Raw genomic sequence first — 11,897 nt, 5'->3', positions numbered from 1 at the left:
AGAGAGAGAGAGAGAGAGAGGAGAGAGAGAGAGAGAGAGAGAGAGAGAGAGAGAGAGAGAGAGAGAGAGAGAGAGAGAGAGAGAGAGAGAGAGAGAGAGAATATGCAACATCAATAGTAGGCAGAAGGAAGGAAAGAGCGAGGAAACAGTATAAACATAGGATTAATACGCGTTGAGAGAGAGAGAGAGAGAGAGAGAGAGAGAGAGAGGAAGAGAGAGAGAGAGAGAGAGAGAGAGAGAGAGAGAGGAGAGAGAGAGAGAGAGAGAGAGCAGTATACTAGCAGACAACATATGAATAAGACTAGGAGGAAGAGGAGGAGGTGGAGGAGGAGGAGTAGAAAGAGAAAATGGAATATTGACGGACGAAGATACAAAGCAGAGAGAGAGAGAGAGAGAGAGAGAGAGAGAGAGAGAGAGAGAGAGAGAGAGAGAGAGAGAGAGAGAGAGAGAGAGAGAGAGAGAGAGAGAGAGAGAGTATAGGATAGGATAAAAAGTAAGAAAATCAATAAAGTAGAGAGTAAAATGAGAGAGAGAGAGAGAGAGAGAGAGAGAGAGAGAGAGAGAGAGAGAGAGAGAGAGAGAGAGAGAGAGAGAGAGAGAGAGAGAGAGAGAGAGCAAACGAGAGGGGTGAAGAAAGGAATGAAAAGGAGTAGGAGGAGTGGAGGAGGGTAGAAGAGAAAGGGAAAAGAGGAGGGAGAAGAGGAGAGAAAATAAGAAGAGACGAGAGGAGAGGAGAGGAGAGGAAAGGAGAGGGGAGGAGGGAAGGAGCCGTGACCGCCATCTGGTTATTTCAAGGTCATACTATTGATTCTCTTGAAGGGGGTGGGGGAGGACGGAGGGAGAGAGGGAGAGGAGGGAGGCGAGGGCGGAGAGGACGTCAAGAGGAAAGGAGGAAGAGGAGGAGGAGGAGAAACAGGAGGAAATGGACAAATTAGTGCTGGAGGAAGAAGGAAAACCGGGAAAATTAGCAGGGGGAAAAATAGGTCAGGTAGGCTTAGGTAAGAGAGAGAGAGAGAGAGAGAGAGAGAGAGAGAGAGAGAGAGAGAGAGAGAGAGAGAGAGAGAGAGAGAGAGAGAGAGAGAGAGAGAGATATTACAGTTCCTAATTCATATTCATCTGTTTATCTTGACGAAAAGAAAAAAAAAACACCGTGTAGTGAGAAGGAAAGAAGAGCGACAAGCGAGTGAGAACAGAGAGAGACAGAGAGAGAGAGACAGATGTATGAAGATTAAATCCCACTGCTTTATCAGTCTTCCTTCATGAAATTCAGCGACAAGGCTTTATGACGTCCATGCAGTTAGCAAAAATCAATGTATTCTGCCCTTGGCTCAGCTACACCTACGAGGGGAGGGGAAGACTTCAAAATTTGTTATACTTTCACAGCATGTCGGTTTTATATCCATGCAGCTGTTACTGCGTATGTTTGTGCAGGATTTGTTTATTTTTCCGTGTTTCTGACCAGAGAGAGAGAGAGAGAGAGAGAGAGAGAGAGAGAGAGATGAAAGAAGATGAAAGTCAAGAGAAAAATGGACTTGAAAACACAGAACACTGGTCAGCAAACAGAATGAGAAAGGACTACAGGAGAAAAAGATACACAACACCAGATACAGCATGCGCAAGGAAAAACAAACAGAGAGAGAGAGACAGAACGAAAGATAGAGAGAAAGAGAAAGATATACAGCCTTTGTGACATTAGCCAGTTAGTACTAGATAGAGTAGCGCAGCAGCAGGAGCAGCAGCAGCAGGAGCAATACCAACAACAAGAGGAGGAGGAGGAGGAGATCGAGAAGTGGCACTAGCGCTAACGTGCACCACCTCCCACTACCTCGACTGTGGCGGCACTCCGGCTGCCGCTCGCTCGCTCAGCTTTAAAGAACGTGGCACCCGGTGTTGCCAGAACCCCGCGGCACCTCACACCGCAGCTCTCGTGGCCCTCAGCCCGCCCACTCCGCCCTAGAGGTACACAATTGGATGTTCTGATATGCATGTGGATCTCGTTCAACACCCGGCGACGCCCTTTTTCATCAGGGATTCTCAGGGCGAGGCAGCGGCGGTGTGGCAGGGCCTTGCGTGGCACCACCGCATGGTAACACTGGCTGCAGAGGTTGTCTTTGTTTTTAGGTTGCCAAGTTTCCATTTTCTTATGCAAATAAAAACTTTTCCCTATATAAAAAAATATAAAAATACAAACAAAAACAATAAATGAAAAGTAAAAATCCCATAAAACCAAAACAGTGAGACAAGAAAAAATCTAAAAAAAAAAGAATTCGTGAGTAATGGATGTGTGTGCGGAGAGTAAAGAAAACAAAAATGAGAGAGAGAGAGAGAGAGAGAGAGAGAGAGAGAGAGAGAGAGAGAGAGAGAGAGAGAGAGAGAGAGAGAATGACAGATTTGTGTGCAAAGTAGTGAATATGCAAAAGAATTTATCGATCAGAGAGAAATCAATCACCACTGATGGAAGCTCCTACGGGAATTAATTACGCAAGAACCGAAATACCAAGGCACTGAAATGGGTAACACATGATAAATAAATAAAAGTAGAGTAGTAACTAAAATTGTATTCTAGTAAAAGGGAGGAAATTAAATCAAAGCAAATAAAAGTGCATGTAGAATGTAGCAAGTATAAAAGATCTAAAGATAGAATATATGAAAGGAAAGTACGTTAAAGTCCTGATATTTTCTGAACTTTGAAATTTCCAACGTTGATAATGAAGGAGAAGAAATATTTTAAGTCATGTCTTTAGATTTATGTTCCGCTAATAAGTTTGTAAAAGAAAAAAAAACATAAAGCCACTTCGAAATGATAGGAAAAATAGAGAAAAGAAAGTGATGAAAGTCAATATCGTGTGAATGAAAGCACCTTTTATGAACTAGCATTTCTCTTCTTAAAAAGAATAGCAGTTAAAAATACAGTTAAAAAAAAAATTACCGCAGTTAAAGATTAAAAAATGATAATGTGGAATGAATTAACGATAAGTTTAAAAATACAAGCAATGCTCCGAAGACTGAAAATAAAAAAAAAGAATGAAAACACTGATGAAGCACTGCAGTGAAGGAATGAAAAAAAAAAAACGGGAAGAGAAGGAATGGAAGAAGGAATGAATTAATTAAAAGTTTAAAAATACAAAACCTTGTTGCTACAGAGTGAGGAGTAAATCAATGCACGGAGGAGGAGTAGGAGGAGAGGGAGAAAGAGGAGCATCATCCCTCCTCGCACTGCTTGTGAAATAATAATAATACTACCTTCCTCCCTCCCTTCTGTTCACCGAAATGTGACGTCACGCCCCAACTCCAGGTGACGTAAGCCGTGATATCGACCACTAGCGTTGGGTAAGGGTCAGGCGGTCCGCAGTCTTCCCCTCCCACTTCCCCCTCCTGCGTCCCTGCCTCCCTTTCACTCCCCACGCTGCTCCCACCTCATCTGACTCCCCTCCCAACTCTCCTGGTCCTCCCCTCGCGTTCCTGCCTCCCCTTCATTCCCCTCTCTCTTCTCTCCCACTCCTCCTTTCCTCTCCCTCCTCCCTTCCTCCATTTACACCTCTCCCAGTCCTCAGCTTCAATGTCCCTCCCTTCATCCCCTCTCTGTTCACCACACGCCATCTAGTACCTCCCTCCGGTTCTCCCTCCTTTCATCCCCTCTCTGCTTGCACCGCATTATCCGCCACCCTCCTGCCTTCCCTCCCTTCTCCCTTTCTCCAGTCAGTCAGCATTCCACCACCTACCTTCCCAGGGCCCTTCCTCTCTCCCCTTTCACTCCTCACTTCACCTCCCACTTGCGTGCCTACCTACCTAGCCACCAACCTGCGTACTTTCTCTCAATCCTACAGACTTGAGTGGCTTCCAATCTCACTAATCCCCTTCCTTCCTCACTTTTTCAACACCTCCAATCCCTCATCACCACCATCACCTTGCCCCCAGTGACCTCTCAACCTTTCTCCTCACTCATCTAATGTCCTCACCTCCCGCCCACTCCCGCCATGCTCCTCCTTCACCAGGCTGCTTTGCTGTGCTTTGCCTTCTCTTCTTACTCTCAGCCCTCTCCTTTCCTGGCTAAATGAAGGCAGCAACGTAGCTCGCTCATATGGTCCCAAATTTACTGACCACCATGCGTGACTGCATAATGGAGAAAGTTAAGAATAGGTGCTAAAAGGAAAAGAGAGGAGAGTTGCTCGTTCATATGAGAGAAAATGACCATCATGGTTGCGTTACCATCAAGGGAGTTAGCAAGAGTTACTGAATGTAAAATGAAATTAAAAGACTGTACTAGAACAGATGAAATAAATAATCAAGAAAATTAAGAATAGGTACGAAAAGGGGAAGGAGAGAAAAAGCAGATATATTAGATGTAATGAAGCAGCTGCAATATCGTCAGTCATGAAAAAATAAATAAAACAAATAAATAAAATGGAGCTAGAATATATACATCATAAAGTCAAACCAACAAGATGAAAATAAAAGCGAAATAAACATGCCTTGCTATCTGGAGTGCATGATTATGAAGAAAATAGAGGTCAGGTAATAAATACAAAAGAAAGAGAAGAGTAACCCTAACCTAACCTAAATGAGGGTATTTTTTTCTATGCGGGGAAGGAACTACATATAGCAGACAGAAAAAAAAGTAAACAAATAACACAGTGATGGTATAAATTCAAATAAAATAAAGTGGTGACAATTAAAAGAAATAACAGTTGAAATAATTATTTTGACATTTTCTCTAATTCTACTCTTTCATTGATTTATGCTTTTTTGTGTGTGAGATGAATACCGGATGACAAGAAGAAAAGAATAAATAAATAAATGCAAAGAACAGAAAGAGAAGTGTGTGTGTGTGTGTGTGTGTGTGTGTGTGTGTGTGTGTGTGTGTGTGTGTGTGTGTGTGTGTGTGTGTGTGTGTGTGTGTGTGTGTGTGTTCTGTTATTGCTCAGTTCTCGATACGTTTGGTGTGAAGAAAAGGAAAATGTGCGAGAAAAAATGAATAATGGACTTATGTATATGAAGAAAAAAAAATGTAAGGAAGATTTAAGAGCAAATTGAAAACTAGACGTGTAGGTATGTATGAATACAGGTACGTATGTGTGTGTGTGTGTATGTATGTAAGTATGTGTCTGCCAACCACTGAAATTCCTAATGTGGCAGAAAAAAAAAAAAGAGAGCGAGAAAAAAAAAATATGCAGAGCGATTATGAAGCGTGGAAAGATTGAACACTAAGAAAGAAAAGAAAGAGAAGTACATGTGAAGAAAAAAAAAGATAGATATACCAAAAAGCAATGAAAAGGATAAGAGTTCAAAAGAAAGAAGGAATGAAAGGAGGAAAGAGAAGTATGTGAAAAAGAAATACGAAAAGCAATGAAAAAAAAAACTCAAAATAAAGAAGAAATTAAATAAAGAAATGAGTAATAGAGGAAAATAACAATACTGGAAGCAATGAAAAAAAAGTGAAAAAAAACAGCTAGGAGAGAGAGAGAGAGAGAGAGAGAGAGAGAGAGAGAGAGAGAGAGAGAGAGAGAGAGAGAGAGAGAGAGAGAGAGAGAGAGAGAGAGAGAGAATAGTAATGAGTGAAACAACATTAATTTTGTAAAGAGCGAAAGAGGAATAAAAAAAAAGAAATACTACACTAATAACGAACATCTACTACTACTACTACTACTACTACTACTATTACTCGCCTCGCCTCGCTTAGTGAACAGTAGTACTACTTGTGTGAATGAGAGAAAAAGAGAGAGAGGAGCGATATACACCAACATCTTCACAAACCATGAAAGGAGAGGAGGAGGAGGAGGAGGAGGAGGAGGAGGAGAAGCGGAAGGTTGTTTCGTAATAATTCATACTCAGAGAGAGAGAGAGAGAGAGAGAGAGAGAGAGAGAGAGAGAGAGAGAGAGAGCTCTTTTCTGGGGTAATATGAGGAAATGCGTGACTGTGACAGATAAAACCATAGTAGAGATGCTCATTGATAGAATGTGATAGAAAAAAAGATAATGTGAGATGAACAGAAAACCAAGAAAGAATGACACAAAAGGAATGAAAGGCGAAAATAGATATAAAATTACGAGTTGATAAATTAATATGGAAAAAAAAATAGAGAGGAAAGGAAAATACAAGTTAATAAAGGGAGAAAAAAAAAGTGAAAAAAGGATGAAAAAGCATGATACAGAAGGACATAGAGATAGAATAAAGAATAAAAATGAAGGTGTAAGTTGATGAAGTGTAATGAACAAAGGGAAGATAAATGCTGACATAATGAGAGCGAAAAGTAGGAGAGGAAAAAGAAATATACACTTTGACAAAAGGAGAAGACTAAGAATACAAAAAAAAAAAAAAAAAAAAAAAACATGACGGGTGAAAGGAAGACATGAAAAACCGGATTAACAAAATAGGAAGGGTCAAGAGATAAAGAGAGAGAGAGAGGGCAAGAGATAGAATGAATAAAAGAAAAGAAACAAAATAACATGTGGAATAAAAGACAGGACCAGAATAGCAATATAAGAGAGAGAGAAGAGAAAATAAATTAATAATAACAGCAATAAGAATAAGGAAAACATAAGCAATTAAGACCTGAAGAGAAACAGAGGGAGAAAAAATAAATAAATAAACTGCAAGTTAAACAAAACGTGGCATGCAAAGAGAGAGATAGAGAGACAGAGGGAACGAGGAAATAAATGAAAATACAGTAAAGAAAATAAAAATAACAACATGATAGGACTACACTACCAAACCCCACACCTTCAGGACTATAGGAGACGAGGCGCCGCGTTTCCTATACGTATCCTACACCTGTGAATGACACCAACCCCTTGCTGAAAGACACATCCAGGCAGCCAACCTCTAATCCCGTCCTGGCTCGTGATAATGATAATGTTGATGACAATGACGGTGCTGCTGCCCGCGCATCCGTCTTGTCTAGTGTATCCTGCGGGCAAGATGCTGCGGCAGGAGTAAGACTGCTCAAGCGCCCTTCGTCAGGTGTTCAAGGGGGAGTGAAGGAGGCCAAGGCGTGGAGTGAGTAGTAGTGGGAGTAGTGAGAATAGATAGGTAGGTAGAGAGAAAGACGAGGAGACCTGGTAGTGAACAGACTGGAATGAATATTGAGTGAATGGTGGTAGTCGTGTGGATGGTGATAGTGGTGGAGGAGGAGGAGGAGGAGGAGGAGGAGGAGGAGGAGGAGGAGGAGGAGGAGGAGGAGGAGGAGGAGGAGGAGGAGGAGGAGGATGTTAGTGGAAATGTGGGAGATGTGATTAGTAAAGGAAGGAAGTAAGGAAGAAAGGGAGGAAGGAAGAAAGAAAGGAGGATGAGAAGAACATCAGAGAAAAAGATAAGGCAGACAGCAAGGAACGTAAAGGAGGAGGAGGAGGATGGATAGATGGGAGAATAAAGAAGGAAGGAGGGAGAGCAGATGGCACAGAAAAGGAAGGGGACAACAACAAATAATACAAGAATAGAGGAGTGGAAAGGAAATAGAACAACAGGCGAATTAGGAAAGAGAAGGAAGGCATAGGAAAACAAAATCAGAAGAGAGAATGAAATGAAAGTAATTAAAAAAAACGCAAGACTGAGAATGAGAAAATGAAAGAGAAAATAATAAATGAAAAAAAAAATGGGTAGAGTAGATATTGAGATGGTAGTAAAGGAGGAAGATGCATAGGAAAATAAGGAATAGGAGCAGAAAGTAAAGTAATGAAATATGTAGAGGAAAAATCATTAATGGCAGTAGTAGGAAGAGGAAGAGGAGAGTGGGACACAAAGGCGGCAATCCAATATGGCGGTGGTGTGTTTACATGTGACAGCGCTCCTCCACAATTAACGCCGCTCGAAATCAATATCGTGACCTTTTACCTGCCTCGCCTACGCCCCCCCTGCACACCTGACCTTACCTGGGTCGCACGATCGTTGACCTTCTCCTAGCGATACATGAACGTTGAAACTCGCTCATCTTCCCTTGAGAATATTAGTCTCTACTCCTTAAGTTTTTGTTTGGGGACGCTTAGTTTGTAATCTTTTATCTTTTTCAATTGCTCTTAAGACTGAATTAGATTTTAGATGATTTGGAGATGCTGTATTTTTATAGGTACTATTGGATTAATTACTATTCAAGGTAAAGAAAGTAATAAACCTCCTCGTTGCAACAAAGAACGGTACTTCAGTATGCAATAGGTTAAGTTATCCTGATTGGCCGACAGACTCAGTGATGCCAACCAATGGATAAGAGAGGCGAATATGACGAAAATTATAACGTCACTGCTGGTCTCTCGGCCTTTCCTTAAGTTTAGCGGCGCCCGGCCCGGCAGTTTTCCCGCTAGACCCACGCACCACCACAACCACCACCACCACCATGCTGCTCCTTATATAAAAGCCACTGTTTCCTTATACCTCGGCTAATTTGTGATCAGTAATACGTGCAACGGAGAGCATTGGTTTTAGGTCTCCGGGAACTGCCTGGGCCGCGCCAAACCAGCTCCCTCAGCTTGGCTTGTAGGAAATGGCCGCCACAGCTGCTCACGCTAAGACAAGCGGAAGAAAGAAAGAAAACGAGAAACACAAGCCAAATATAAGCAGTATCACGAACAAACACTGCCTCCAAAATTATATAAAAAAAAAAAAAAATAGTTCTTAATAATGTAACTTTTAAAGCGACATTCACTCCTGAGCTTACTCAGAAAACTAGTTCTTAAAGACGTAACTCAACACCCACCACAAGAGTAAGTTGTTTCCCGTTTTCTACAAGTCAAGGCCACTCATCAAGCACAGTTACCATCGTAAGTTAAGTCTCGCCTCACGCACCGTTTTCTGTTTAAAGTTCTCGATTACCTTTAACTGGCTTTTCTGACTAGCACTAACTACGGGCTGTTTGACAAGGCTGATAATGTATTACCCTCTAAGTTTATCGCCGTGTGTACATAATGGGTTCGTGTGTAGCAAGTACTGTAGTAGTCAGCTCGGTGTAGACCATATCGTGCATCTGTCCATAGATTGTAGACTCACTCGTTAAGCTGTTTATTTTTTTACGGAAGATTATTATTTTTGTACAGTAGTAGCGATTTGTCCTGATTTTGCTTCATTATTCTGCTGAGGAAAGACCGCCCCTCTCTGCTCCGCCCCTCCCACATATCCAGGCCAATCTAATCAAGCCCTACATCCATCCCTCGTTTTCTTCCGCCGCCACGAGACCGCTTCCTTCCATCATTAATCTCTCCGTAGCGACATTAACAACAGCTTCATCCAAACGTGTCCTTTGCTTAATTAGTCCTGTTTCCCTCACCCGTCGCACTGGATCATTTTTCACCTGAGGATTCTAACTAACTCTCCTACCTTAGCTTCTGTACACCTGTCTTGCTTATATCACCAGGTGTACTTTATTTCTCAGTTCACTCTCAACTTTCCTTCTTTGCTTTCTTCTACACATCTGTCTTTATTACATTAACAGGTTCCCTCAGGTTCCAATTCAGTTTTGGTGATTCCTTTTTTTTTTGCACACCTGTTCATTACGTCAGTAGGTGTTCTTATATTCCATTCTGATCTAAGTAACTCACCTTTCATATCTTCCTAACGTCACTAGGTAGTACTCCAGTTCATCTTCTTTTTCTCCTAGCTATATGCCATAAATCTGGCCAACACCTATCACCTATATCACCAAGCACTTCTTTCAGTGACCTCCTTCATGCACTTGTCTTCTTAGCATCACTAGTTAATATCCTTAAGTCTCACCTCTTTTTTTTTACGATAACTACCTGGCCGATACCTGTCACCGACATCACTACTTGTTATTTCACTTCTCCCACACACCTTATGAAATTAAATATCCTTGAATTCCACCTCACATTACTGATTCACCTTTCCTTCTACCTGTACGGCATCCACCTGACTAAGACACAATCACCTGCTGATGATTTGCAGTTCATAACGGAACCTCGCGCTTACTGGCCCTTATAGTGAAGTCCTTCCCGCCCTTTCACATGACCCCGTCCCCCTGTCTCTCCAGTAGTTAAGTGATATATCAGCTTCCCCTGCGTGCGTCGCCTTGCATAAATCTGGATGTGTATTTCAGCAAGCGGGACATGTATAGTATTAAGGCATTACCCGGAAGATATGAAGTAACAATGAAGGGATAACTGTGCCAAATGAAATGTAGTGGATGTTTTTAAGAATGTTTATGAGGATCTGTATGAGTAAATGTAGAGATAAATAGGTGATAAAATTATACGCGTTCGCAAGGATACAGTAAAGAGAGAGAAAGAGTGATGAAAGCCAAGACTAGTGAGTAAATGAAAGCAATACAGAAAAACACTTCGCTCCATCAGACAGCTGTTGATAGCAATAGGCCAAGGTGTGCTGTGAGGAAAGAGAAAGCTACGAAAGAAAAAAACGTGCTACAAATCACGAGTAAAACATATTGAACGCATTGGAGAAAACAACAGATCACGAACATAACCAAGACATACGAGAGCAGATAATAAAAGTACAGACAGTAAACGCATGTAATACCTAAACATTATTCCTTACTTAGTCATAACCAAACCATTAATTAATAAACTCACCTTCCTGCAGAGTTACTGTACCGCTGCAACATCACTTTAACTGACAGTCGTTGGGTTCACCGTGTCCTCTCCTCCAAAATTACCGTATGTTGCAAATACTACCACAAGCAACGTACTGGAAGTCGCCCCTCTGCACTCTACCGTTATATTCACCATTTAATTACCTCCAGTAACACGTCTGTATAAAAAGTACGTTCACATTAATATCCCGGAACCTCTATTAGTGTATATTTGCCTTCTATTAACGGGGAGGCAGCAGCTTCACCTGGTGGAACGGCGAGGAACAGGTGGGCTGCGCGCCGGCGACCCCAGTGATGTGCCCTTGACATTAATGGTGCTGCCACGCGAGTCTCCTGGTGCCGGTGATGCCTAGGATTCTTGCAGGCTTCCGTTGCCTCCCTTTGGTCTTTAAGCTACAGTCTCGTAAAAAGAAACTCATAAAAGCTCAGAGGTTACCGCCGGAGAGGACGCCCATTAAACGCGACGCCTGAAGGAGGAGCAACAACAAAGACGCCTCCACGATGAGTGTGCCGGAAGACGCGCTGAAACCGACCATTAGTCCACCACCTCAGGTTACGTAATTAATTTCAACATCACCCCTTTACTAAAACATTACCTGCCACGTCAAGAAATTTCATCCTTATGGTATTTTTTTTCCGAGACATATCTCAAACAGACACGAGGAGTCGCAGAGTGGACAACCTTGTCACCGAAATGATGCATTGAATTTTCAAAGATCCGCGTCGCGTTACTTTACTCACTACCTGTTCCTGAACTTCGGACTGCAGGCGGCTTAACGTTGGAGAGGTGGAAAAAAGAAAGAAAGAAAGAAAGAAAAAAAGAAAGAAAAAAAAAAAAAGCTGCCTTAAACGTAAACACCACGGGAATGTACCTACGTGTACTTAGTGAAAATTACAGAGTCAGCCCCTCGCCCTTTAAGCATCTGTTTTAACATTCTGCTACTGAGACACGCAATAGAGAAAGGTTAACAAAGACACTGATGGAAGAAAGAGATGAAATAAATGGGAAAAGAAGGGACAGTTGAGAAAAAGAAAAAACGAAATGAAGAGTAACAAAAGGAAGAGACGGAAGTGACATAAGCAAAATAAAGACGAAGACAAAAAAAAAAGGTACTGAAAGAAAAAAGACGAAGATATATAATAAATGAGTACAATTCCAGCAGAAAGTCATAACGTTTGGGTAAAGTTAACAACATCAGCAGGATAAGGGGAATAATAATACAAAGGGTGAGAACAAAGATAGCACTTGAAAAAGGAAGAAAACAATAACACATGAACAGGGTGAAAACAAGAACGATATATGAACGCAGTGAAAACTAAGAAAATACACGAGTAGGTTGAAAACAA

General features: G+C 41.7%; 1 protein-coding gene across 2 annotated transcripts in view; it reads left to right on the top strand.

The window, feature by feature from the left end:
- LOC135108605 (headcase protein-like) overlaps positions 1 to 5,546 on the top strand; it is a 133,563-nt gene extending 128,017 nt beyond the window's left edge. Inside the window, exon 7 of one of the 2 annotated variants that reach the window (XR_010272367.1) lies at positions 21 to 5,546. The gene's annotated coding sequence lies outside the window, so the exon portion shown is untranslated. The other variant, XM_064019764.1, reaches the window with a different exon arrangement.
- Positions 5,547 to 11,897: the final 6,351 nt, after the last annotated feature.

This window comes from Scylla paramamosain, chromosome 17 (genome assembly GCF_035594125.1).
Source record: "Scylla paramamosain isolate STU-SP2022 chromosome 17, ASM3559412v1, whole genome shotgun sequence".
NCBI lineage: Eukaryota > Metazoa > Arthropoda > Malacostraca > Decapoda > Portunidae > Scylla > Scylla paramamosain.
The sequence above is the reverse complement of the archived record's forward strand: the minus strand, read 5'-3'. Positions and strand labels throughout refer to the sequence as shown.